Source organism: Anabrus simplex, chromosome 7 (assembly GCF_040414725.1).
Source record: "Anabrus simplex isolate iqAnaSimp1 chromosome 7, ASM4041472v1, whole genome shotgun sequence".
NCBI lineage: Eukaryota > Metazoa > Arthropoda > Insecta > Orthoptera > Tettigoniidae > Anabrus > Anabrus simplex.
The window spans coordinates 238,935,548-238,960,698 of NC_090271.1; the positions used below are offsets into that span (position 1 = coordinate 238,935,548).

Below are 25,151 nucleotides of genomic sequence, written 5' to 3' on the forward strand. Positions count from 1 at the left end.
GTGTTAGATGACAGCGACAAAATAGGCCAGCGTGGGTGTCGAACCCACGACCCTGAGATTAAGAGCCTCATGCCGTACCGACTGAGGTAACCGGGCGGTGGAATGTAGGTCTTGATTACTTATTATGAACATGTAAGACGATCATCTGTTAGCTGTGTGCGAAAAACTCGCCCAGCTTGGGGTTCGAACCCACGACCCTGAGGTTAAGAGACTCATGCTCTACCGACTGAGCTGTCCGGGCTGTGCAAGGTCAGAATAGATTACTGATTAAGAACATGTTAGACGATCATGTATTCGATGAGGGCAAAATATTCGCCCAGCGTGAGTCTCGAACCCACGATCCTGAGATTAAGAGTCTCATGCTCTACCCACTGAGCTACCCGGGCGGTGCAACATCAGTTTTGATTACTTATTAAGATCATGTAAGCCGACCATGTAGAGGGTTAAGTGTTTCATGCTCTACCGACTGAGCTACCCGGGCTGCGCAATGTCAGAATTAATTACTTATTAAGAACATGTAAGGCGATCATGTGTTAGATGACAGCGACAAAATTGGCCAGCGTGGGTGTCGAACCCACGACCCTGAGATTAAGAGACTCATGCCCTACTGACTGAGCTAGCCGGGCGGTGGAATGTAGGTCTTGACTACTTATTATGAACACGTAAGACGATCATCTATTAGCTTCTTGCGAAAAACTCGCCCAGCGTGAGGCTCGAACCTTCGACCCTGAGATTAAGGGTCTCATGCCCTACCGACTGAATTCGCCGGGCGGTGGAATGTAGGTATTGATTACTTATTATGAACATGTAAGACGATCATCTGTTACCTGTGTGCGATAAACTCGCCCAGCGTGGGGCTCGAACCCACGACCCTGAGGTTAAGAGTCTCATGCTCTACCGACTGAGTTAGCCGGGCTGTACAAAGTCAGAATAGATTACTTATTAAAAACATGTAAGACGAACATGTGTTCGATGAGAGCAAAATTCTCGCCCAGCGTGGGGCTCCAACCCACGACCCTGAGATTAAGAGTCTCATGCTCTACCGACTGAGCTAGCCGGGTTGTGCAAAGTCAGAATTGATTACTGATTAAGAACATGTTAGACGATCATGTATTCGATGAGAGCAAGATTTTCGCCTAGCGTGAGTCTCGAACCCACGATCCTGAGATTAAGTGTCTCATGCCCAACCGACTGAGCTAGCCGGGCGGTGAAATTTTAGTTTTGATTACTTATTAAGATCATGTAAGCCGACCATGTAGAGGGTTAAGAGTTTCATGCTCTACTGACTGAGATAGCCGGGCTGTGCAATTTCAGAATTGATTACTTATTAAGAACATGTAAGACGATTATGTGTTCGATGAGAGCAACATTCACGCCCAGCGTGGGCTCAAACCCACGACCCTGAGATTAAGAGTCTCATGCTCTACCGACTGAGCTAGCCCGGCGGTGGGTTGTAGGTCTTGATTAATAAATATAAACATGTAAGGCGATCATCTGTTACCTGTGTGCGAAAAACTCGTCCATCGTGGGGCTCGAACCCACGACCCCGAATTTGAGAGTCTCATGCTCTACCGACTGAGCTAGCCGGGCTGTGCAAGGTCAGAATTGATTACTGATTAAGAACATGTAAGGCAATCATGTGTTAGATGACAGCGACAAAATTGGCCAGCGTGGTTGTCGAACCCACGACCCTGAGATTATGAGCCTTATGCCCTACTGACTGAGCTAGCCGGGCGGTGGAATGTAGGTCTTGATTACTTATTATGGACATGTAAGACGATCATCTGTTAGCTGTGCGCGAAAAACTCTCCCAGCGTGGGCTCGAAACCACGACCCTGAGATTAAGAGTCTCATGCTCTACCGACTGAGCTAGCCGGGCGGTGCAGTTGCGGTTTTGTTTACTTATTAAGATCATGTAAGCCGACCATGTAGAGGGTTAAAGTTTCATGCTCTACCGACTGAGCTAGCCGGGCTCTGCACGGTCAGAATTGATTTCATATTAAGGACATTAACAGCCTCATGCCCTACCGAGTGAGCTAGCCCGGCGGGGGGGTTGTAGGTCTTGATTAATTAATATGAACATGTAGGCCTAAGGCGATCATCTATTACCTGTGTGCCAAAAACTCCCCCATCGTGGGGCTCGAACCCACGACCCCGAGGTTAAGAGTCCCATGCTCTACCGGCTGAGCTAACCGGGCTCTGCACGGTCAGAATTGATTACTTATTAAGAACATGTAAGACGATTATGTGTTCGATGTGAGCAAAATTCTCGCCCTGCGAGGGGCTCGAACCCACGACCCTGAGATTAAGAGTCTCATTGTGTACCGACTGAGCTTGCCGGGCAGTGCAGTGTGAGAATTGATTACTTATTAAGAACATGTAAGACGATCATGTACTCGATGAGAGCGAAAAACTCGTCCAGCGTGTGGTCGAACTCACGTCCATGAGATTATGAGGTTCGTGCTCTACCGACTGGCCTAGGCGGGCTGTGTAACATAGGTCTTGTTTACTTATTAAGAACATGTAAGACGATCATGTCTTAGATGACAGCGACAAAATTAGCCGGCGTGGTTGTCGAACCCACGACCCTGAGGGTAAGAGCCTCATGCCCTACCGACTGAGCTAGCCGGGAGGTGGAATGAAGGTCTCGATTACTTATTATGAACATGTGAGACGATCATCTATTAGCTTCTTGCGAAAAACTCGCCCAGCGTGAGGCTCGAACATTCGACCCTGAGATTAAGGGTCTCATGCCCTACCGACTGAGCTAGCCGGGCGGTGGAATGTAGGTCTTGATTGCTTATTATGAACATGTAAGACGATCATCTGTTACCTGCGTGCGGAAAACTCGCCCAGCGTGGGGTTCGAACCCACGACCCTGAGATTAAGAGTCTCATGCTGTACCGACTGAGGTAGCCGGGCTGTGCAATGTCAGAATTGATTACTTATTAAGGACATTAACAGCCTGATGCCCTACCGACTGCGCTAGCCCGGCGGTGGGTTGTAGGTCTTGATTAATTAATATGAACATTTAAGGCGATCATCTATTACCTGTGTGCGAAAATCTCGCCCATCGTGGGGCTCGAACCCACGACCCCGAGGTTAAGAGTTTCATGCTCTACCGACTGAGCTACCCGGGCTGCGCAATGTCAGAATTGATTACCTATTAAGAACATGTAAGGCAATCATGTGTTAGATGACAGCGACAAAATTGGCCAGCGTGGGTGTCGAACCCACGACCCTGAGATTAAGAGCCTCATGCCCTACTGACAGAGCTAGCCGGGCGGTGCAATTTCAGTTTTGATTAATTGATGTAAGCCGACCATATAGAGGGTTAAGAGTTTCATGCTCTACCGACTGAGCTAGCCGGGCTCTGCAACGTCAGAATTGGTTACTTATTAAGAACATGTAAGACGATCATGTATTCGATGAGAGCGAAAAAATAGAACAGCGTGTGGTAGAACTCACGTCCCTGAGATTATGAGTCTCGTGCTCTACCGACTGGGCTAGCCGGGCTGTGTAACATAGGTCTTGTTTACTTATAAAGACATGTAAGGCGATCATGTGTTAGATGACAGCGACAAAATTGGCCAGCGTGGGTGTCGAACCCACGACCCTGAGATTAAGAGCCTCATGCCGTACCGACTGAGGTAACCGGGCGGTGGAATGTAGGTCTTGATTACTTATTATGAACATGTAGGACGATCATCTGTTAGCTGTGTGCGAAAAACTCGCCCAGCTTGGGGCTCGAACCCAAGACCCTGAGGTTAAGAGACCCATGCTCTACCGACTGAGCTGTCCGGGCTGTGCAAGGTCAGAATAGATTACTGATTAAGAACATGTTAGACGATCATGTATTCGATGAGGGCAAAATATTCGCCCAGCGTGAGTCTCGAACCCACGATCCTGAAATTAAGAGTCCCCTGCTCTACCGACTGAGCTAACCGGGCTGTGTAAGGTCAGAATTGATTACTGATTAAGAACATGTTAGACGTCATGTATTCGATGAGAGCAAAATTTTCGATCAGAGTGAGTCTCGAACCCACGATCAAGAGTCTCATGCTCAACCGACTGAGCTAGCCGGGCGGTGCAACATCAGTTTTGATTACTTATTAAGATCATGTAAGCCGACCATGTAGAGGGTTAAGCGTTTCATGCTCTACCGACTGAGCTACCCGGGCTGCGCAATGTCAGAATTGATTACTTATTAAGAACATGCAAGGCGATCATGTGTTAGATGACAGCGACAAAATTGGCCAGCGTGGGTTTCGAACCCACGACCCTGAGATTAAGAGCCTCATGCCCTACTGACTGAGCCAGCCGGGCGGTGGAATGTAGGTCTTGACTACTTATTATGAACATGTAAGACGATCATCTATTAGCTTCTTGCGAAAAACTCGCCCAGCGTGAGGCTCGAACCTTCGACCCTGAGATTAAGGGTCTCATGCCCTACCGACTGAATTCGCCGGGCGGTGGAATGTAGGTATTGATTACTTATTATGAACATGTAAGACGATCATCTGTTACCTGTGTGCGATAAACTCGCCCAGCGTGGGGCTCGAACCCACGACCCTGAGGTTAAGAGTCTCATGCTCTACCGACTGAGTTAGCCGGGCTGTACAAAGTCAGAATAGATTACTTATTAAAAACATGTAAGACGACCATGTGTTCGATGAGAGCAACATTCTCGCCCAGCGTGGGCTCGAACCCACGACCCTGAGATTAAGAGTCTCATGCTCCGCCGACTGAGCTAGCCCGGCGGTGGGTTGTAGGTCTTGATTAATTAATATAAACATGTAAGGCGATCATCTATTACCTGTGTGCGAAAAACTCGTCCATCGTGGGGCTCGAACCCACGACCCCGAAGTTAAGAGTCTCATGCTCTACCGACTGACATAGCCGGGCTGTACAAGGTCAGAATTGATTACTGATTAAGAACATGTAAGGCAACCATGTGTTAGATGACAGCGACAAAATTGGCCAGCGTAGTTGTCGAACCCACGACCCTGAGATTTTGAGCCTCATGCCCTACTGACTGAGCTAGCCGGGCGGTGGAATGTAGGTCTTGATTACTTATTATGAACATGTAAGACGATCATCTATTAGCTTCTTGCGAAAAACTCGCCAGCGTGAGGCTCGAACCTTCGACCCTGAGATTAAGGGTCTCAGCCCTACCGACTAAATTAGCCGGGCGGTGGAATGTAGGTCTTGATTACTTATTATGAACATGTAAGACAATAATCTGTTAGCTGTGTGCGAAAAACTCGCCCAGCGTGGGGCTCGAACCCACGACCCTGAGGTTAAAAGTCTCATGCTCTACCGACTGAGCTAGCCGGGCTGTGCAAGGTCAGGATAGATTACTTATTAAAAATATGTAAGACGACCTTGTGTTCGATGAGAGCAAAATTCTCGCCCAGCGTGGGGCTCGAACCCACGACCCTGAGGTTAAAAGTCTCATGCTCTACCGACTGAGCTAGCCGCGCTGTGCAACGTCAGAATTGATTACATATTAAGAACATGTAAGACGATCATGTATTCGATGAGAGCGAAGAACTCGAACAGCGTATGGTCGAACTCACGCCCGGGGATTATGAGTCTCGTGCACTACCGACTGGGCTAGCCGGGCTGTGTAGCATAGGTCTTGATTACTTATTATGAACATGTAAGACGATCATCTGTTAGCTGTGCGCGAAAAACTCTCCCAGCGTGGGCTCGAACCCACGACCCTGAGATTAAGAGTCTCATGCTCTACCGACTGAGCTAGCCGGGCTGTGCAAGGTGAGAATTGATTACTGATTAAGAACATGTTAGACGAACATGTATTCGATGAGAGCAAAATTTTCGCCCAGCGTGAGTCTACAACCCACGATCCTGAGATTAAGAGTCTCATGCTCAACCGACTGAGCTAGCCGGGCGATGCAGTTACAGTTTTGTTTACTTATTAAGATCATGTAAGCCGACCATGTAGAGGGTTAAAGTTTCATGCTCTACCGACTGAGCTAGCCGGGCTCTGCACGGTCAGAATTGATTTCATATTAAGGACATGTAAGACGATTATGTGTTCGATGTGAGCAAAATTCTCGCCCTGCGAGGGGCTGGAACCCACGACCCTGAGATTAAGAGTCTCATGCTCTACCGACTTAGCTAGCCGAGTTGTGCAAAGTCAGAATTGATTACTGATTAAGAACATGTTAGACGATCATGTATTCGATGAGAGCAAAATTTTCGCCCAGCGTGAGTCTCGAACCCACGACCCTGAGATTATGAGCCTCATGCCCTACTGACTGAGCTAGCCGGGCGGTGGAATGTAGGTCTTGATTACTTATTATGAACATGTAAGACGATCATCTGTTAGCTGTGCGCGAAAAACTCTCCCAGCGTGGGCTCGAAACCACGACCCTGAGATTAAGAGTCTCATGCTCTAACGACTGAGCTAGCCGGGCGGTGCAGTTACGGTTTTGTTTACTTATTAAGATCATGTAAGCCGACCATGTAGAGGGTTAAAGTTTCATGCTCTACCGACTGAGCTAGCCGGGCTCTGCACGGTCAGAATTGATTTCATATTAAGGACATTAACAGCCTGATGCCCTACCGAGTGAGCTAGCCCGGCGGGGGGGTTGTAGGTCTTGATTAATTAATATGAACATGTAAGGCGATCATCTATTACCTGTGTGCCAAAAACTCCCCCATCGTGGGGCTCGAACCCGCGACCCCGAGGTTAAGAGTCTCATGCTCTACCGACTGAGCTAACCGGGCTCTGCACTTTCAGAATTGATTACTTATTAAGAACATGTAAGACGATTATGTGTTCGATGTGAGCAAAATTCTCGCCCTGCGAGGGGCTCGAACCCACGACCCTGAGATTAAGAGTCTCATGGTGTACCGACTGAGCTTGCCGGGCAGTGCAGTGTGAGAATTGATTACTTATTAAGAACATGTAAGACGATCATGTACTCGATGAGAGCGAAAAACTCGTCCAGCGTGTGGTCGAACTCACGTCCATGAGATTATGAGGTTCGTGCTCTACCGACTGGCCTAGGCGGGCTGTGTAACATAGGTCTTGTTTACTTATTAAGAACATGTAAGACGATCATGTCTTAGATGACAGCGACAAAATTGGCCGGCGTGGTTGTCGAACCCACGACCCTGAGAGTAAGAGCCTCATGCCCTACAGACTGAGCTAGCCGGGAGGTGGAATGAAGCTCTTGATTACTTATTATGAACTAGTAAGGCGATCATCTATTAGCTGTGTGCGAAAAAATCGCCCAGCGTGGGGCTCGAACCCACGACCCTGAGATTAAGAGTCTCATGCTCTACCGACTGAGCTAGCCCGGCTGTGCAAGGTAAGAATTGATTACTTATTAAGAGCGTGTAAGACGATCATGTGTTCGATGAGAGCAACATTCTCGCCCAGCGTGGGCTCGAACCCACGACCCTGAGATTAAGAGTCTCATGCTCTACCGACTGAGCTAGCCGGGCTGTGCAAGGTCAGAATTGATTACTGATTAAGAACATGTTAGACGATCATGTATTCGATGACAGCAAAATTTTCGCTCAGCGTGAGTCTCGAACCCACGACCCTGAGATTAAGCGTCTCATGCTCTACCGACTGAGCTACCCGGGCTGCGCAATGTCAGAATTGATTACTTATTAAGAACATGTAAGGCAATCATGTGTTAAATGACAGCGAAAAAATCGCCCAGCGTGGGGCTCGAACCCACGACCCTGAGATTAAGAGTCTCATGCTCTACCGACTGAGCTAGCCGGGCTGTGCAACGTCAGAATTGATTACTTATTAAGAACATGTATGACGATCATGTATTCGATGAGAGCGAAGAACTCGAACAGCGTGTGGTCGAACTCACGTAACTGAGATTATGAGTCTCGTGCACTACCGACTGGGCTAGCCGGGCTGTGTAGCGTAGGTCTTGATTACTTATTATGAACATGTAAGACGATCATCTATTAGCTTCTTGCGTAAAACTCGCCCAGCCAGAGGCTCGAACCTTCGACCCTGAGATTAAGGGTCTCATGCCCTACCGACTGAATTAGCCGGGAGGTGGAATGTAGGTCTTGATTACTTATTATGAACATGTAAGACAATAATCTGTTAGCTGTGTGCGAAAAAATCGCCCAGCGTGGGGCTCGAACCCACGACCCTGAGATTAAGAGTCTCATGCTCTACCGACTGAGCTAGCCGGGCTGTGCAACGTCAGAATTGATTACTTATTAAGAACATGTATGACGATCATGTATTCGATGAGAGCGAAGAACTCGAACAGCGTGTGGTCGAACTCACGTAACTGAGATTATGAGTCTCGTGCACTACCGACTGGGCTAGCCGGGCTGTGTAGCATAGGTCTTGATTACTTATTATGAACATGTAAGACGATCATCTATTAGCTTCTTGCGTAAAACTCGCCCAGCCAGAGGCTCGAACCTTCGACCCTGAGATTAAGGGTCTCATGCCCTACCGACTGAATTAGCCGGGCGGTGCAATGTAGGTCTTGATGACTTATTATGAACATGTAAGGCGATCATCTGTTAGCTGTGTGCGAAAAACTCTCCCAGTGTGGGGCTCGAACCCACGACCCTGAGATTAAGAGTCTCATGCTCTACCGACTGAGCTAGCCGGGCTGTGCAAGGTCAGAATTGATTACTGATTAAGAACATGTTAGACGATCATGTATTCGATGAGAGCAAAATTTTCGCCCATCGTGAGTCTCGAACCCACGATCCCGAGATTAAGAGTCTCATGCTCAACCGACTGAGCTACCCGGGCGGTGCAATTTCAGTTTTGATTACTTATTAAGATCATGTAACCCGACCATGTAGAGGGTTAAGAGTTTCATGCTCTACCGACTGAGCTAGCCGGGCTGTGCAATGTCAGAATTGATTACTTATTAAGGACATTAACAGCCTGATGCCCTACCGACTAAGCTAGGCCGGCGTTGGGTTGTAGGTCTTGATTAATTAATATGAACATGTAAGGCGATGATCTATTACCTGTGTGCGAAAAACTCGCCCATCGTGGGGCTCGAACCCACGACCCCGAGGTTAAGATTTCCATGCTCTACCGACTGAGCTAGCCGGGCTATGCACGGTCAGAATTGATTACTTATTAAGAACATGTAAGACGATTATGTGTTCGATGAGAGGAACATTAACGCCCAGCGTGGGCTTGGACACACGACCCTGAGATTAAGAGTCTTATATTCTACCGACTGAGCTACCCGGGCTGCGCAATGTCAGAATTGATTACTTATTAGGAACATGTAAGGCGATCATGTGTTAGATGACAGCGACAAAATTGGCCAGCGTGGGTGTCGAACCCACGACCCTGAGATTAAGAGCCTCATGCCCTACTGACTGAGCTAGCCGGGCGGTGGAATGTAGGTCTTGACTACTTGTTATGAACATGTAAGACGATCATCTATTAGCTTCTTGCGAAAAACTCGCTAAGCCAGAGGCTCGAACATTCGACCCTGAGATTAAGGGTCTCATGCCCTACCGACTGAATACGCCGGGCGGTGGAATGTAGGTATTGATTACTTATTATGAACATGTAAGACGATCATCTGTTACCTTTGTGCGAAAAACTCGCCCAGCGTGGGGCTCGAACCCACGACCCTGAGATTAAGAGTCTCATGCTCTACCTACTGAGCTAGCCGGGCTGTACAACATCAGAATTGATTACTTATTAAGAACATGTAAGACGATCATGTAATCGATGAGAGCGAAGAACTCGTCCAGCGTGTGGTCGAACTCACGTCCATGAGATTATGAGGTTCGTGCTCTACCGAGTGGCCTAGCCGGGCTGTGTAACATAGGTCTTGTTTACTTATTAAGAACATGTAAAACGATCATGTCTTAGATGACAGGGACAAAATTGGCCGGCGTGGATGTCGAACCCACGACCCTGAGAGTAAGAGCCTCATGCCCTACCGACTGAGCTAGCCGGGAGGTGGAATGAAGGTCTTGATTACTTATTGTGAACATGTAAGACGATCATCTATTAGTTGTGTGCGAAAAACTCGCCCAGCGTGGGGCTCGAACCCCCGACCCTGAGATTAAAAGTCTCATGCTCTACCTACTGAGCTAGCCGGGCTGTGCAATATCAGAATTGATTAATTATTTAGAACATGTAATGTGATCATATATTCGATGAGAGCAAAAAACTCGAACAGCGTGTGGTCGAACTCACGTCCCTGGGATTATGAGTCTCCTGCTCTACCGACAGGGCTAGCCGGGCTGTGTAACATAGGTCTTGTTTACTTATTAAGAACATGTAAGGCGATCATGTGTTAGATGACAGCGACAAAATTGGCCAGCGTGGGTGTCGACCCCACGACCATGAGATTAAGAGCCACATGCCCTTTCGACTGAGCTAGCCGGGCGATGGAATGTAGGTCTTGATTACTTATTATGAACTAGTAAGGCGATCATCTATTAGCTGTGTGCGAAAAACTCGCCAGCGTGGGGCTCGAACCCACGCCCCTGAGATTAAGAGTCTCATGCTCTACCGACTGAGCTAGCCGGGCTGTGCAAGGCAAGAATTGATTACTTATTAAGAACATGTAAGACGATCATGTGTTCGATGAGAGGTAAATTCTCGCCCACCGTGGGGCTCGAACCCACGACCTTGAAATTAAGTGTCTCATGCTCTACCGACGAAGCTCGCCGGGTTCTGCAACGTCAGAATTGGTTACTTATTAAGAACATGTAAGACGATCATGTGTTCGATGAGAGCGAAAAGATAGAACAGCGTGTGGTCGAACTCACGTCCCTGAGATTATGAGTCTCGTGCTCTACCGACTGGGCTGGCCGGGCTGTGTAACATAGGTCTTGTTTACTTATTAAGAACATGTAAGGCGATCATATGTTAGATGACAGCGCCAAAATAGGCCAGCGTGTGTGTCGAACCCACGACTCTGAGATTAAGAGCCTCATGCCGTACCGATGAGGTAACCGGGCGGTGGAATGTAGGTCTTGATTACTTATTATGAACATGTAAGGCGATCATCTATTAGCTTCCTGCGAAAAACTCGCCCAGCGTGAGGCTCGAACCCTCGAGCCTGAGATTAAGGGTCTCATGCATTGCCGACTGAATTAGCCGGGCGGTGGAATGTAGGTCATGATTACTTATTATGAACATGTAAGACGATTATCTGTTAGCTGTGTGCGAAAGACTCGCCCAGCGTGGGGCTCGAACCCACGACCCTGAGGTTAAGAGACTCATGCTCTACCGACTGAGCTAGCCGGGCTGTGCAAGGTCAGAATAGATTACTTATTAAAAACATGTAAGACGACCTTGTGTTCGATGAGAGCAAAATTCTCGCCCAGCGTGGGGCTCGAACCCAGGACCCTGAGATTAAGAGTCTCATGCTCTACCGACTGAGCTAGCCGGGCTGTGCAAGGTCAGAATTGATGACTGATTAAGAACATGTTAGACGATCATGTATTCGATGAGAGCAAACTTTTCGCCCAGCGTGAGTCTCGAACCCACGATCCGGAAATTAAGAGTATCATGGTCAACCGACTGAGCTAGCCGGGCGGTGCAATTTCAGTTTTGATTACTTATTAAGATTATGTAAGCCGACCATGTAGATGGTTAAGTGTTTCATGCTCTACCGACTGAGCTAGCCGGGCTGTGCAATGTCAGAATTGATTACTTATTAAGGACATTAACAGCCTGATGCCCTACCGACTGAGCCAGCCCGGCGGTGGGTTGTAGGTCTTGATTAATTAATATGAACATGTAAGGCGATCATCTATTACCTGTGTGCGAAAAATCGCCCATCGTGGGGCACGAACCCACGACCCCAATGTTAGGAGTCTCATGCTCTACCGACTGAGCTTGCCGGGCTCTGCACGGTCAGAATTGATTACTTATTAAGAACAAGTAAGACGATTATGTGTTCGATGAGGGCAACATTCTCGCCCAGCGTTGGCTTGAACCCACGACCCTGAGATGAAGAGTCTCATGCTCTACCGACTGAGCTACCCGGGCTGCGCAATGTCAGAATTGGTTACTTATTAAGAACATGTTAGACGATCATGTATTCGACGAGTGTTGTCGAACTCATGTTCCTGAGATCATGAGTCTCGTGCTCTACCGACTGGGCTAGATTGGCTGTGTAAGATAGGTCTTGTTTACTTATTAAAAATATGTAAGAAGATCATGTGTTAGATGACGGCGAGAAAACTCCCCTGCGTGGGGCACGAACCCACGACCCTGAGATTAAGAGTCTCGTGCTCTACCGACTGAGCTAGCCGGGCTGTGCAATACCAGAATTGATTAATTATTTAGAACATGTAATGCGATCATATATTCGATGAGAGCAAAAACGTCGAACAGCGTGTGGTCGAACTCACGTCCCTGAGATTATGAGTCTCGTGCTCTACCGACTGGGCTAGCCGGGCTGTGTAACATAGGTCTTGTTTACTTATTAAGAACATGTAAGACGATCATGTCTTAGATGACAGCGACAAAATTGGCTGGCGTGGTTGTCGAACCCACGACCCTGAGAGTAAGAGCCTCATGCCCTACCGACTGAGCTAGCCGGGAGGTGGAATGAAGGTCTTGATTACTTATTATGAACATGTAAGACGATCATCTATTAGTTGTGTGCGAAAAACTCGCCCAGCGTGGGGCTCGAACCCACGACCCTGAGATTAAGAGTCTCATGCTCTACCGACTGAGCTAGCCGGGCTGTGCAAGGTCAGTATAGAATACTTATTAAGAACATGTAAGACGATCATGTGTTCGATGAGAGCAAAATACTCGCCCAGCGTGGGGCTCGAACCCACGACCCTGAGATTAAGAGTCTCATGCTCTACCGACTGAGCTAGCCGGGCTGTGCAATATCAGAATTGATTAATTATTTAGAACATGTAATGCGATCATATATTCGATGAGAGCAAAAACGTCGAACAGCGTGTGGTCGAACTCACGTCCCTGAGATTATGAGTCTCGTGCTCTACCGACTGGGCTAGCCGGGCTGTGTAACATAGGTCTTGTTTACTTATTAAGAACATGTAAGACGATCATGTCTTAGATGACAGCGACAAAATTGGCTGGCGTGGTTGTCGAACCCACGACCCTGAGAGTAAGAGCCTCATGTCCTACCGACTGAGCTAGCCGGGAGGTTGGATGAAGGTCTTGATTACTTATTATGAACTAGTAAGGCGATCATCTATTAGTTGTGTGCGAAAAACTCGCCCAGCGTGGGGCTCGAACCCACGATCCTGAGATTAAGGGTCTCATGCCCTACCGACTGAATTAGCCGGGCGGTGGAATGTAGGTCTTGATTACGTATTATGAACATGTAAAGCGATCATCTGTTAGCTGTGTGCGTAAAACTCGCCCAGCGTGGGGCTCGAACACACGACCCTGAGACTAAGAGTCTCATGCTCTACCGACTGAGCTACCCGGGCTGCGCAATGTCAGAATTGGTTACTTATTAAGAACATGTAAGACGATCATGTATTCGACGAGTGTGGTCGAACTCATGTCCCTGAGATCATGAGTCTCGTGCTCTACCGACTGGGCTAGATTGGCTGTGTAAGATAGGTCTTGTTTACTTATTAAAAACATGTAAGAAGATCATGTGTTAGATGACGGCGAGAAAACCGCCCTGCGTGGGGCACGAACCCACGACCATGAGATTAAGAGTCTCGTGCTCTACCGACTGAGCTAGCAGGGCTGTGCAAGGTCAGAATTGATTACTGATTAAGGACATGAGGGCCGATCATTTAGAGGTAAGGATTTTCATGCTCTACAGACTGAGCTAGCCGGGCGGTGCAATGTCAGAATTGATTACTTATTAAGATCATGTTAGACGATCATGTATTCGATGAGAGCAAAATTTTCGCCCAGCGTGAGTCTCGAACCCACGATCCTGAGATTAAGAGTCTCATGCTCAAGCGACTCAGCTAGCCTGGCGGTGCAATTTCAGTTTTGATTACTTTTTAAGATCATGTAAGCCGACCATGTAGAGGGTTAAGAGTTTCATGCTCTACCGACTGAGCTAGCCGGGCTCTGCACGGTCAGAATTGATTACTTATTAAGGACATTAACAGCCTGATGCCCTACCGACTGAGCTAGCCCTGCGGTGGGTTGTAGGTCTTGATTAATTAATATGAACATGTAAGGCGATCATCTATTAGTTGTGTGCGAAAAACTCGCCCAGCGTGGGGCTCGAACCCACGACCCTGAGTTTAAGAGTCTCATGCTCTACCGACTGAGCTAGCCGGGCTGTGCAAGGTCAGTATAGAATACTTATTAAGAACATGTAAGACGATCATGTGTTCGATGAGAGCAATAACCTCGCCCAGCGTGGGGCTCGAACCCACGACCCTTAGATTAAGCGTCTCATGCTCTACCGACTGAGCTAGCCGGGCTGTGCAATATCAGAATTGATTAATTATTTAGAACATGTAATGCGACCATATATTCGATGAGAGCAAAAAACTCGAACAGCGTGTGGTCGAACTCACGTCCCTGAGATTAGGAGTCTCGTGCTCTACCGACTGGGCTAGCCGGGCTGTGTAAGATAGGTCCTGTTTACTTATTGAGAACATGTAAGGCGATCATGTGTTAGATGACAGCGACAAAATTGGCCAGCGTGGGTGTCGACCCCGCGACCCGGAGATTAAGAGCCACATGCCCTTCCGACTGAGCTAGCCGGGCGATGGAATGTCGGTCTTGATTACTTATTATGAACTAGTAAGGCGATCATCTATTAGCTGTGTGCGAAAAACTCGCCCAGCGTAGGGCTCGAACCCACGACCCTGAGATTAAGAGTCTCATGCTCTACCGACTGAGTTAGCCGGGCTGTGCAAGGTAAGAATTGATTACTTATTAAGAACATGTAAGACGATCATGTGTTCGATGAGAGCAGAATTCTCGCCCAGCGTGGGGCTCGAACCCACGACCTTGAGATTAAGAGTCTCATGCTCTACCGACTGAGCTACCCGGGCTCTGCAACGTCAGAATTGGTTACTTATTAAGAACATGTAAGACGATCATGTATTCGATGAGAGCGAAAAAATAGAACAGCGTGTGGTCGAACTCACGTCCCTGAGGTTAGGAGTCTCGTGCTCTACCGACTGGGCAAGCCGAGCTGTGTAACATAGGTCTTGTTTACTTATTAAGAACATGTAAGACGATCATGTCTTAGATGACAGCGACAAAATTGGCCGGCGTGGTTGTCGAACCCACGACCCTGAGAGTAAGAGCCTCATGCCCTACCGACTGAGCTAGCCGAGAGCTGGAATGAAGGTCTTGATTACTTATTATGAACTAGTAAGGCGATCATCTATTAGCTGTGTGCGAAAAACTCGCCCAGCGTAGGGCTCGAACCCACGACCCTTAGATTAAGCGTCTCATGCTCTACCGACTGAGCTAGCCGGGCTGTGCAATATCAGAATTGATTAATTATTTAGAACATGTAATGCGACCATATATTCGATGAGAGCAAAAAACTCGAACAGCGTGTGGTCGAACTCACGTCCCTGAGATTAGGAGTCTCGTGCTCTACCGACTGGGCTAGCCGAGCTGTGTAACATAGGTCTTGTTTACTTATTAAGAACATGTAAGACGATCATGTCTTAGATGACAGCGACAAAATTGGCCGGCGTGGTTGTCGAACCCACGACCCTGAGAGTAAGAGCCTCATGCCCTACCGACTGAGCTAGCCGAGAGCTGGAATAAAGGTCTTGATTACTTATTATGAACATGTAAGACGATCATCTACTAGTTGTGTGCGAAAATCTCGCCCAGCGTGGGGCTCGAACCCACGACCCTGAGATTAAGAGTCTCATGCTCTACCGACTGAGCTAGGCGGGCTGTGCAAGGCCGGTATAGAATACTTATTAAGAACATGTAAGACGATCATGTGTTCGATGAGAGCAAAATTCTCGCCCAGCGTGGGGCTCGAACCCACGACCCTGAGATTAAGAGTCTCATGCTCTACTGACTGAGCTAGCCGGGCGGTGCAATATCAGAATTGATTAATTATTTAGAACATGTAATGCGATCATATATTCGATGAGAGCAAATAAGTCGAACAGCGTGTGGTGGAACTCACGTCCCTGAGATTATGAGTCTCGTGCTCTACCGACTGGGCTAGCCGGGCTGTGTAACATAGGTCTTGTTTACTTATTAAAATCATGTAAGAAGATCATGTGTTAGATGACGGCGAGAAAACCGCCCAGCGTGGGTGTCGAACCCACGACCCTGAGATTAAGAGCCTCATGCCGTACCGACTGAGGTAACCGGGCGGTGGAATGTGGGTCTTGATTACTTATTATGAACATGTAAGACGATCATCTATTAGCTTCCTGCGAAAAACTCGCCCAGCGTGAGGCTCCAACCTTCGGGCCTGGGATTAAGGGTCACATGCCCTACCGACTGAATTAGCCGGGCGGTGGGATGTAGGTCTTGATTACTTATTATGAACATGTAAAACAATCATCTTTTAGCTGTGTGCGAAAAACTCGCCCAGCGTGTGGCTCGAACCCACGACCCTGAGATTAAGAGTCTAACGCTCTACCGACTGAGCTAGCCGGGCTGTGCAAGGTCAGAATTGATTACTGATTAAGAACATGTTAGACGATCATGTATTCGATGAGAGCAAAATTTTCGCCCAGCGTGAGTCTCGAACCCACGATCCTCAGATTAAGAGTATCATGGTCAACCGACTGAGCTAGCCGGGCGGTGCAACTTCAGTTTTGATTACTTATTAAGATCATGTATGCCGACGATGTAGAGGGTTAAGTGTTTCATGCTCTACCGACTGAGCTAGCCGGGCTGTGCAATGTCAGAATTGATTACTTATTAAGGACATTAACAGCCTGATGCCCTACCGACTGAGCAAGCCCGGCGGTGGGTTGTAGGTCTCGATTAATTAATATGAACATGTAAGGCGATCATCTATTACCTGTGTGCGAAAAATCGCACATCGTGGGGCACGAACCCACGACCCCAAGGTTAAGAGTCTCATGCTCTACCGACTGAGCTAGCCGGGCTCTGCACGGTCAGAATTGATTACTTATTAAGAACATGTAAGACGATTATGTGTTCGATGAGAGCAACATTCTCGCCCAGCGTTGGCTTGAACCCACGACCCTGAGATTAAGAGTCTCATGCTCTACCGACTGAGCTACCCGGGCTGCGCAATGTCAGAATTGGTTACTTATTAAGAACATGTAAGACGATCATGTAGGGGGTTGAGAGTTTAATGCTCAACCGACTGAGCTATCCGGGCTCTGCACGGTCAGAATTGATTACTTATTAAGGACATTAACAGCCTGATGCCCTACCGACTGAGCTAGCCCGGCGGTGGGTTGTAGGTCTTGATTAATTAATATGAACATGTAAGGCGATCATCTATTACCTGCGTGCCAAAAACTCGCCCATCGTTGGGCTCGAACCCACAACCCCGAGGTTAAGAGTCTCATGCTCTACCGACTGAGCTAACCGGGCTCTGCACGGTCAGAATTGACTACTTATTAAGAACATGTAAAACGATTATGTGTTCGATGTGAGCAAAATTCTCGCCCTGCGAGGGGCTCGAACCTACGACCCTGAGGTTAAGAGTCTATTGGTGTACCGACTGAGCTTGCCGGGCTGTGCAATGCGAGAATTGATTACTTATTAAGAACATGTAAGACGATCATGTATTCGATGAGAGCGAAAAACTCGTCCAGCGTGTGGTCGAACTCACGTTCATGAGATTATGAGGTTCGTGCTCTACCGACTGGCCTAGCCGGGATGTGTAACATAGGTCTTGTTTACTTATTAAGAACATGTAAGACGATCATGTCTTAGATGACAGCGACAAAATTGGCTGGCGTGGTTGTCGAACCCACGACCCTGAGAGTAAGAGCCTCATGCCCTACCGACTGAGCTAGCCGTGAGGTGGAATGAAGGTCTTGATTACTTATTATGAACATGCAAGACGATCATCTATCAGTTGTGTGCGAAAAACTCGCCCAGCGTGGGGCTCGAACCCACGACCCTGAGATTAAGAGTCTCATGCTCTACCGACTGAGCTAGCCGGGCTGTGCAATATCAGAATTGATTAATTATTTAGAACATGTAATGCGATCATATATTCGATGAGAGCAAATAAGTCGAACAGCGTGTGGTCGAACTCACGTCCCTCAGATTAATAGTCTCGTGCTCTACCGACTGGGCTAGCCGGGCTGTGTAACATAGGTCTTGTTTACTTATTAAGAACATGTAAGGCGATCATGTGTTAGATGACAGCGACAAAATTGGCCAGCGTGGGTGTCGACCCCACGACCCTGAGATTAAGAGCCATATGTCCTTCCGACTGAGCTAGCCAGGCGACGGAATGTCGGTCTTGAATACTTATTATGAACTAGTAAGGCGATCATCTATTAGCTGTGTGCGAAAAACTCGCCCAGCGTGGGGCTCGAACCCACGACCCTGAGATTAAGAGTCTCATGCTCTCCCGACTGAGCTAGCCGGGCTGTGCAAGGCCAGTATAGAATTCTTATTAAGAACATGTAAGACGATCATGTGTTCGATGAGAGCAAAATTCTCGCCCAGCGTGGGGCTCGAACCCACGACCCTGAGATTAAGAGTCTCATGCTCTACCGACTGAGCTAGCCGGGCTGTGCAATATCAGAATTGATTAATTATTTAGAACATGTAATGCGATCATATATTCGATGAGAGCAAAAAAGTCGAACAGCGTGTGGTGGAACTCACGTCCCTGAGATTATGAGTCTCGTGCTCTACCGACTGGGCTAGCCGGGCTGTGTAACATAGGTCTTGTTTACTTATTAAAAACATGTAAGAAGATCATGTGTTAGATGACGGCGAGAAAGCCGCCCAGCGTGGGTGTCGAACCCATGACCCTGAGATTAAGAGCCTCATGCCGTACCGACTGAGGTAACCGGGCGGTGGAATGTAGGTCTTGATTACTTATTATGAACATGAAAGACGATCATCTATTAGCTTCCTGCGAAAAACTCGCCCAGCGTGAGGCTCCAACCTTCGAGCCTGGGATTAAGGGTCACATGCCCTACCGACTGAATTAGCCGGGCGGTGGGATGTAGGTCTTGATTACTTATTATGAACATGTAAAACAATCATCTTTTAGCTGTGTGCGAAAAACTCGCCCAGCGTGCGGCTCGAACCCACGACCCTGAGGTTAAGAGACTCATGCTCTACCGACTGAGCTAGCCGGGCTGTGCAAGGTCAGAATAGATTACATATTAAAAACATGTAAGACGACCTTGTGTTCGATGAGAGCAAAATTCTCGCCCAGCGTGTGGCTCGAACCCACGACCCTGAGATTAAGAGTCTCATGCTCTACCGACTGAGCTAGCCGGGCTGTGCAAGGTCAGAATTGATTACTGATTAAGAACATGTTAGACGATCATGTATTCGATGAGAGCAAAATTTTCGCCCAGCGTGAGTCTCGAACCCACGATCCTGAGATTAAGAGTATCATGGTCAACCGACTGAGCTAGCCGGGCGGTGCAATTTCAGTTTTGATTACTTATTAAGATCATGTATGCCGACCATGTAGAGGGTTAAGTGTTTCATGCTCTACCGACTGAGCTAGCCGGGCTGTGCAATGTCAGAATTGATTACTTATTAAGGACATTAACAGCCTGATGCCCTACCGACTGAGCAAGCCCGGCGGTGGGTTGTAGGTCTCGATTAATTAATATGAACATGTAAGGCGATCATCTATTACCTGTGTGCGAAAAATCGCCCATCGTGGGGCACGAACCCACGACCCCAAGGTTAAGAGTCTCATGCTCTACCGACTGAGCTAGCCGGGCTCTGCACGGTCAGAATTGATTACTTATTAAGAACATGTAAGACGATTATGTGTTCGATGAGAGCAACATTCTCGCCCAGCGTTGGCTTGAACCAACGACCCTGAGATTAAGAGTCTCATGCTCTACCGACTGAGCTACCCGGGCTGCGCAATGTCAGAATTGGTTACTTATTAAGAACATGTACGACGATCATGTATTCGACGAGTGTGGTCGAACTCATGTCCCTGAGATCATGAGTCTCGTGCTCTACCGACTGGGCTAGATTGGCTGTGTAAGATAGGTCTTGTTTACTTATTAAAAACATGTAAGAAGATCATGTGTTAGATGACGGCGAGAAAACTGAAGTGCGTGGGGCACGAACCCACGACCTTGAGTATAGAGTCTCGTGCTCTACCGACTGAGCTAGCAGGGCTGGGCAAGGTCAGAATTGATTACTGATTAAGAACATGTTAGACGATCAAGTATTCGATGAGGGCAAAATTTTCGCCCAGCGTGAGTCTTGAACCCACGACCCTGAGATTAAGAGTCTCATGCTGAACCGACTGAGCTAGCCGGGCGGTACAATGTCGGTTTTGATTACTTTTTAAGAACATATAAGCCGATCATGTAGGGGGTTGAGAGTTTCATGCTCAACCGACTGAGCTATCCGGGCTCTGCACGGTCAGAATTGATTACTTATTAAGGACATTATCAGCCTGATGCCCTACCGACTGAGCTAGCCCGGCGGTATGTTGTAGGTCTTGATTAATTTATATGAACATGTAAGGCGATCATCTATTACCTGTGTGCCAAAAACTCGCCCATCGTTGGGCTCGAACCCACGACCCCGAGGTTAAGAGTCTCATGCTCTACCGACTGAGCTAACCGGGCTCTGCACGGTCAGAATTGACTACTTATTAAGAACATGTAAAACGATTATGTGTTCGATGTGAGCAAAATTCTCGCCCTGCGAGGGGCTCGAACCTACGACCCTGAGGTTAAGAGTCTATTGGTGTACCGACTGAGCTTGCCGGGCTGTGTAATGTGAGAATTGATTACTAATTAAGAACATGTAAGACGATCATGTATTCGATGAGAGCGAAAAACTCGTCCAGCGTGTGGTCGAACTCACGTTCATGAGATTATGAGGACCGTGCTCTACCGACTGGCCTAGCCGGGATGTGTAACATAGGTCTTGTTTACTTATTAAGAACATGTAAGACGATCATGTCTTAGATGACAGCGACAAAATTGGCTGGCGTGGTTGTCGAACCCACGACCCTGAGAGTAAGAGCCTCATGCCCTACCGACTGAGCTAGCCGGGAGGTGGAATGAAGGTCTTGATTACTTATTATGAACATGTAAGACGATCATCTATCAGTTGTGTGCGAAAAACTCGCCCAGCGTGGGGCTCGAACCCACGACCCTGAGATTAAGAGTCTCATGCTCTACCGACTGAGCTAACCGGGCTGTGCAAGGTCAGTATAGAATACTTATTAAGAACAAGTAAGACGATCATGTGTTCGATGAGAGCAAAATACTCGCCCAGCGTGGGGCTCGAACCCACGACCCTGAGATTAAGAGTCTCATGCTCTACCGACAGAGCTAGCCGGGCTGTGCAATATCAGAATTGATTAATTATTTAGAACATGTAATGCGATCATATATTCGATGAGAGCAAAAAAGTCGAACAGCGTGTGGTCGAACTCACGTCCCTGAGATTATGAGTCTCGTGCTCTACCGACTGGGCTAGCCGGGCTGTGTAAGATAGGTCCTGTTTACTTATTAAGAACATGTAAGGCGATCATGTGTTAGATGACAGCGACAAAATTGGCCAGCGTGGGTGTCGACCCCGCGACCCGGAGATTAAGAGCCACATGCCCTTCCGACTGAGCTAGACGGGCGATGGAATGTCGGTCTTGATTACTTATTATGAACTAGTAAGGCGATCATCTATTAGCTGTGTGCGAAAAACTCGCCCAGCGTAGGGCTCGAACCCACGACCCTGAGATTAAGAGTCTCATGCTCTACCGACTGAGTTAGCCGGGCTGTGCAAGGTAAGAATTGATTACTTATTAAGAACATGTAAGACGATCATGTGTTCGATGAGAGCAGAATTCTCGCCCAGCGTGGGGCTCGAACCCACGACCTTGAGATTAAGAGTCTCATGCTCTACCGACTGAGCTACCCGGGCTCTGCAACGTCAGAATTGGTTACTTATTAAGAACATGTAAGACGATCATGTATTCGATGAGAGCGAAAAAATAGAACAGCGTGTGGTCGAACTCACGTCCCTGAGGTTATGAGTCGCGTGCTCTACCGACTGGGCTAGCCGAGCTGTGTAACATAGGTCTTGTTTACTTAAAAGAACATGTAAGACGATCATGTCTTAGATGACAGCGACAAAATTGGCCGGCGTGGTTGTCGAACCCACGACCCTGAGAGTAAGAGCCTCATGCCCTACCGACTGAGCTAGCCGAGAGCTGGAATGAAGGTCTTGATTACTTATTATGAACATGTAAGACGATCATCTACTAGTTGTGTGCGAAAATCTCGCCCAGCGTGGGGCTCGAACCCACGACCCTGAGATTAAGAGTCTCATGCTCTACCGACTGAGCTAGCCGGACGGTGCAATATCAGAATTGATTAATTATTTAGAACATGTAATGCGATCATATATCCGATGAGAGCAAAAAAGTCGAACAGCGTGTGGTCGAACTCACGTCCCTGAGATTATGAGTCTCGTGCTCTACCGACTGGGCTAGCCGGGCTGTGTAACATAGGTCTTGTTTACTTATTAAGAACATGTAAGGCGATCATGTGTTAGATGACAGCGACAAAATTGGCCAGCGTGGGTGTCGACCCCACGACCCTGAGATTAAGAGCCACATGTCCTTCCGACTGAGCTAGCCAGGCGATGGAATGTCGGTCTTGATTACTTATTATGAACTAGTAAGGCGATCATCTATTAGCTGTGTGCGAAGAACTCGCCCAGCGTGGGGCTCGAACCCACGACCCTGAGATTAAGAGTCTCATGCTCTACCGACTGAGCTAGCCGGGCTGTGCAAGGCCAGTATAGAATACTTATTAAGAACATGTAAGACGATCATGGGTTCGATGAGAGCAAAATTCTCGCCGAGCGTGGGGCTCGAACCCACGACCCTGAGATTAAGAGTCTCATGCTCTACCGACTGAGCTAGCCGGGCTGTGCAATATCAGAATTGATTAATTATTTAGAACATGTAATGCGATCATATATTCGATGAGAGCAAATAAGTCGAACAGCGTGTGATGGAACTCACGTCCCTGAGATTATGAGTCTCGTGCTCTACCGACTGGGCTAGCCGGGCTGTGTAACATAGGTCTTGTTTACTTATTAAAAACATGTAAGAAGATCATGTGTTAGATGACGGCGAGAAAACCGCCCAGCGTGGGTGTCGAACCCACAACCCTGAGATTAAGAGCCTCATGCCGTACCGACTGAGGTAACCGGGCGGTGGAATGTGGGTCTTGATTACTTATTATGAACATGTAAGACGATCATCTATTAGCTTCCTGCGAAAAACTCGCCCAGCGTGAGGCTCCAACCTTCGGGCCTGGGATTAAGGGTCACATGCCCTACCGACTGAATTAGCCGGGCGGTGGAATGTAGGTCTTGACTACGTATTATGAACATGTAAAACGATCATCTGTTAGCTGTGTGCGAAAAACTCGCCCAGCGTGGGGCTCGAACCCACGACCCTGAGGTTAAGAGACTCATGCTCTACCGACTGAGCTAGCCGGGCTCTGCAAGGTCAGAATAGATTACCTATTAAAAACATGTAAGACGACCTTGTGTTCGATGAGAGCAAAATTCTCGCCCAGCGTGGGTCTCGAACCCACGACCCTGAGATTAAGAGTCTCATGCTCTACCGACTGAGCTAACCGGGCTCTGCACGGGCAGAATTGACTACTTATTAAGAACATGTAAACGATTATGTGTTCGATGTGAGCAAAATTCTCGCCATGCGATGGGCTCGAACCCACGACCCTGAGGTTAAGAGTCTCATGCTGTACCGACTGAGCTTGCCGGGCTGTGCAATGTGAGAATTGATTACTTATTAGGAACATGTAAGACGATCATGTATTCGATGAGAGCGAAAAAATCGTCCAGCGTGTGGTCGAACTCACGTCCATGAGATTATGAGGTTCGTGCTCTACCGACTGGCCTAGCCGGGCTGTGTAACATAGGTCTTGTTTACTTATTAAGAACATGTAAGACGATCATGTCTTAGATGACAGCGACAAAATTGTCTGGCGTGGTTGTCGAACCCACGACCCTGAGAGTAAGAGCCTCATGCCCTACCGACTGAGCTAGCCGGGAGGTGGAATGAAGGTCTTGATTACTTATTATGAACATGTAAGACGATCATCTATTAGTTGTGTGCGAAAAACTCGCCCAGCGTGGGGCTCGAACCCACGACCCTGAGATTAAGAGTCTCATGCTCTACCGACTGAGCTTGCCGGGCTGTGCAAGGTCAGAATTGATTACTGGTTAAGAACATGTTAGACGATCATGTATTCGATGAGAGCAAAATTTTCGTCCAGCGTGAGTCTCGAACCCACGATCTTGAGATTAAGAGTATCATGCTCAACCGACTGAGCTAGCCGGGCGGTGCAATTTCAGTTTTGATTACTTATTAAGATCATGTAAGCCGACCATGTAGAGGGTTAAGAGTTTCATGCTCTACCGACTGAGCTAGCCGGGCTGTGCAATGTCAGAATTGATTACTTATTAAGGACATTAACAGCCTGATGCCCTACCGACTGAGCTAGCCCGGCGGTGGGTTGTACGTCTTGATTAATTTATATGAACATGTAAGGCGATAATCTGTTAGTTGTGTTCGAAAAACCCGCCCAGCGTGGGGCTCGAACCCACGACCCTGAGATTAAGAGTCTCATGCTCTACCGACTGAGCTAGCCGGGCTGTGCAAGGTCAGTATAGAATACTTATTAAGAACATGTAAGACGATCATGTGTTCGATGAGAGCAATATTCTCGCCCAGCGTGGGGCTCGAACCCACGACCCTGAGATTAAGAGTCTCATGCTCTACCGACTGAGCTAGCCGGGCTGTGCAATATCAGAATTGATTAATTATTTAGAACATGTAATGCGATTATATATTAGATGAGAGCAAAAAACTCGAACAGCGTGTGGTCGAACTCTCGTCCCTGAGATTATGAGTGTCGTGCTCTACCGACTGGGCTAGCCGGGCTGTGTAACATAGGTCTTGTTTACTAATTAAGAACATGTAAGGCGATCATGTGTTAGATGACAGCGACAAAATTAGCCAGCGTGGGTGTCG

General features: G+C 47.8%; 37 non-coding genes across 37 annotated transcripts; all 37 read right to left on the bottom strand.

Annotated features, from left to right (window-relative positions):
* Positions 1-988: 988 nt before the first annotated feature.
* TRNAK-CUU (transfer RNA lysine (anticodon CUU)) lies at positions 989-1,061 on the bottom strand. Its single transcript has one exon. It is a non-coding gene; the product is annotated as a tRNA-Lys (tRNA).
* A 456-nt stretch (positions 1,062-1,517) lies between these two features.
* Positions 1,518-1,590, bottom strand: TRNAE-CUC (transfer RNA glutamic acid (anticodon CUC)). The gene has a single exon. It is a non-coding gene; the product is annotated as a tRNA-Glu (tRNA).
* Positions 1,591-5,265: 3,675 nt separating this feature from the next.
* Positions 5,266-5,338, bottom strand: TRNAK-UUU (transfer RNA lysine (anticodon CUU)). The gene has a single exon. It is a non-coding gene; the product is annotated as a tRNA-Lys (tRNA).
* A 72-nt stretch (positions 5,339-5,410) lies between these two features.
* On the bottom strand, positions 5,411-5,483 carry TRNAK-UUU (transfer RNA lysine (anticodon CUU)). Its single transcript has one exon. It is a non-coding gene; the product is annotated as a tRNA-Lys (tRNA).
* Positions 5,484-7,262: 1,779 nt separating this feature from the next.
* Positions 7,263-7,335, bottom strand: TRNAK-CUU (transfer RNA lysine (anticodon CUU)). Its single transcript has one exon. It is a non-coding gene; the product is annotated as a tRNA-Lys (tRNA).
* Positions 7,336-7,407: 72 nt separating this feature from the next.
* TRNAK-CUU (transfer RNA lysine (anticodon CUU)) lies at positions 7,408-7,479 on the bottom strand. The gene has a single exon. It is a non-coding gene; the product is annotated as a tRNA-Lys (tRNA).
* Positions 7,480-7,696: 217 nt separating this feature from the next.
* TRNAK-CUU (transfer RNA lysine (anticodon CUU)) lies at positions 7,697-7,769 on the bottom strand. The gene has a single exon. It is a non-coding gene; the product is annotated as a tRNA-Lys (tRNA).
* A 361-nt stretch (positions 7,770-8,130) lies between these two features.
* On the bottom strand, positions 8,131-8,203 carry TRNAK-CUU (transfer RNA lysine (anticodon CUU)). The gene has a single exon. It is a non-coding gene; the product is annotated as a tRNA-Lys (tRNA).
* A 361-nt stretch (positions 8,204-8,564) lies between these two features.
* TRNAK-CUU (transfer RNA lysine (anticodon CUU)) lies at positions 8,565-8,637 on the bottom strand. Its single transcript has one exon. It is a non-coding gene; the product is annotated as a tRNA-Lys (tRNA).
* A 964-nt stretch (positions 8,638-9,601) lies between these two features.
* On the bottom strand, positions 9,602-9,674 carry TRNAK-CUU (transfer RNA lysine (anticodon CUU)). The gene has a single exon. It is a non-coding gene; the product is annotated as a tRNA-Lys (tRNA).
* Positions 9,675-10,035: 361 nt separating this feature from the next.
* Positions 10,036-10,108, bottom strand: TRNAK-UUU (transfer RNA lysine (anticodon CUU)). The gene has a single exon. It is a non-coding gene; the product is annotated as a tRNA-Lys (tRNA).
* Positions 10,109-10,468: 360 nt separating this feature from the next.
* TRNAK-CUU (transfer RNA lysine (anticodon CUU)) lies at positions 10,469-10,542 on the bottom strand. The gene has a single exon. It is a non-coding gene; the product is annotated as a tRNA-Lys (tRNA).
* Positions 10,543-11,191: 649 nt separating this feature from the next.
* TRNAK-CUU (transfer RNA lysine (anticodon CUU)) lies at positions 11,192-11,264 on the bottom strand. Its single transcript has one exon. It is a non-coding gene; the product is annotated as a tRNA-Lys (tRNA).
* A 72-nt stretch (positions 11,265-11,336) lies between these two features.
* Positions 11,337-11,409, bottom strand: TRNAK-CUU (transfer RNA lysine (anticodon CUU)). Its single transcript has one exon. It is a non-coding gene; the product is annotated as a tRNA-Lys (tRNA).
* A 1,231-nt stretch (positions 11,410-12,640) lies between these two features.
* TRNAK-CUU (transfer RNA lysine (anticodon CUU)) lies at positions 12,641-12,713 on the bottom strand. Its single transcript has one exon. It is a non-coding gene; the product is annotated as a tRNA-Lys (tRNA).
* A 72-nt stretch (positions 12,714-12,785) lies between these two features.
* Positions 12,786-12,858, bottom strand: TRNAK-CUU (transfer RNA lysine (anticodon CUU)). The gene has a single exon. It is a non-coding gene; the product is annotated as a tRNA-Lys (tRNA).
* A 775-nt stretch (positions 12,859-13,633) lies between these two features.
* TRNAK-CUU (transfer RNA lysine (anticodon CUU)) lies at positions 13,634-13,706 on the bottom strand. Its single transcript has one exon. It is a non-coding gene; the product is annotated as a tRNA-Lys (tRNA).
* Positions 13,707-14,185: 479 nt separating this feature from the next.
* TRNAK-CUU (transfer RNA lysine (anticodon CUU)) lies at positions 14,186-14,258 on the bottom strand. Its single transcript has one exon. It is a non-coding gene; the product is annotated as a tRNA-Lys (tRNA).
* A 651-nt stretch (positions 14,259-14,909) lies between these two features.
* On the bottom strand, positions 14,910-14,982 carry TRNAK-CUU (transfer RNA lysine (anticodon CUU)). The gene has a single exon. It is a non-coding gene; the product is annotated as a tRNA-Lys (tRNA).
* Positions 14,983-15,777: 795 nt separating this feature from the next.
* Positions 15,778-15,850, bottom strand: TRNAK-CUU (transfer RNA lysine (anticodon CUU)). Its single transcript has one exon. It is a non-coding gene; the product is annotated as a tRNA-Lys (tRNA).
* Positions 15,851-15,922: 72 nt separating this feature from the next.
* On the bottom strand, positions 15,923-15,995 carry TRNAK-CUU (transfer RNA lysine (anticodon CUU)). The gene has a single exon. It is a non-coding gene; the product is annotated as a tRNA-Lys (tRNA).
* A 506-nt stretch (positions 15,996-16,501) lies between these two features.
* Positions 16,502-16,574, bottom strand: TRNAK-CUU (transfer RNA lysine (anticodon CUU)). Its single transcript has one exon. It is a non-coding gene; the product is annotated as a tRNA-Lys (tRNA).
* A 1,420-nt stretch (positions 16,575-17,994) lies between these two features.
* TRNAK-CUU (transfer RNA lysine (anticodon CUU)) lies at positions 17,995-18,067 on the bottom strand. Its single transcript has one exon. It is a non-coding gene; the product is annotated as a tRNA-Lys (tRNA).
* A 361-nt stretch (positions 18,068-18,428) lies between these two features.
* TRNAK-CUU (transfer RNA lysine (anticodon CUU)) lies at positions 18,429-18,501 on the bottom strand. The gene has a single exon. It is a non-coding gene; the product is annotated as a tRNA-Lys (tRNA).
* A 72-nt stretch (positions 18,502-18,573) lies between these two features.
* TRNAK-CUU (transfer RNA lysine (anticodon CUU)) lies at positions 18,574-18,646 on the bottom strand. Its single transcript has one exon. It is a non-coding gene; the product is annotated as a tRNA-Lys (tRNA).
* A 651-nt stretch (positions 18,647-19,297) lies between these two features.
* On the bottom strand, positions 19,298-19,370 carry TRNAK-CUU (transfer RNA lysine (anticodon CUU)). Its single transcript has one exon. It is a non-coding gene; the product is annotated as a tRNA-Lys (tRNA).
* A 1,833-nt stretch (positions 19,371-21,203) lies between these two features.
* TRNAK-CUU (transfer RNA lysine (anticodon CUU)) lies at positions 21,204-21,276 on the bottom strand. Its single transcript has one exon. It is a non-coding gene; the product is annotated as a tRNA-Lys (tRNA).
* A 72-nt stretch (positions 21,277-21,348) lies between these two features.
* Positions 21,349-21,421, bottom strand: TRNAK-CUU (transfer RNA lysine (anticodon CUU)). Its single transcript has one exon. It is a non-coding gene; the product is annotated as a tRNA-Lys (tRNA).
* Positions 21,422-21,927: 506 nt separating this feature from the next.
* On the bottom strand, positions 21,928-22,000 carry TRNAK-CUU (transfer RNA lysine (anticodon CUU)). The gene has a single exon. It is a non-coding gene; the product is annotated as a tRNA-Lys (tRNA).
* Positions 22,001-22,360: 360 nt separating this feature from the next.
* Positions 22,361-22,433, bottom strand: TRNAK-CUU (transfer RNA lysine (anticodon CUU)). Its single transcript has one exon. It is a non-coding gene; the product is annotated as a tRNA-Lys (tRNA).
* Positions 22,434-22,794: 361 nt separating this feature from the next.
* On the bottom strand, positions 22,795-22,867 carry TRNAK-CUU (transfer RNA lysine (anticodon CUU)). Its single transcript has one exon. It is a non-coding gene; the product is annotated as a tRNA-Lys (tRNA).
* A 72-nt stretch (positions 22,868-22,939) lies between these two features.
* On the bottom strand, positions 22,940-23,012 carry TRNAK-CUU (transfer RNA lysine (anticodon CUU)). The gene has a single exon. It is a non-coding gene; the product is annotated as a tRNA-Lys (tRNA).
* Positions 23,013-23,518: 506 nt separating this feature from the next.
* On the bottom strand, positions 23,519-23,591 carry TRNAK-CUU (transfer RNA lysine (anticodon CUU)). Its single transcript has one exon. It is a non-coding gene; the product is annotated as a tRNA-Lys (tRNA).
* A 72-nt stretch (positions 23,592-23,663) lies between these two features.
* On the bottom strand, positions 23,664-23,736 carry TRNAK-CUU (transfer RNA lysine (anticodon CUU)). The gene has a single exon. It is a non-coding gene; the product is annotated as a tRNA-Lys (tRNA).
* Positions 23,737-24,241: 505 nt separating this feature from the next.
* TRNAK-CUU (transfer RNA lysine (anticodon CUU)) lies at positions 24,242-24,314 on the bottom strand. Its single transcript has one exon. It is a non-coding gene; the product is annotated as a tRNA-Lys (tRNA).
* A 385-nt stretch (positions 24,315-24,699) lies between these two features.
* On the bottom strand, positions 24,700-24,772 carry TRNAK-CUU (transfer RNA lysine (anticodon CUU)). The gene has a single exon. It is a non-coding gene; the product is annotated as a tRNA-Lys (tRNA).
* A 72-nt stretch (positions 24,773-24,844) lies between these two features.
* TRNAK-CUU (transfer RNA lysine (anticodon CUU)) lies at positions 24,845-24,917 on the bottom strand. The gene has a single exon. It is a non-coding gene; the product is annotated as a tRNA-Lys (tRNA).
* Positions 24,918-25,151: the final 234 nt, after the last annotated feature.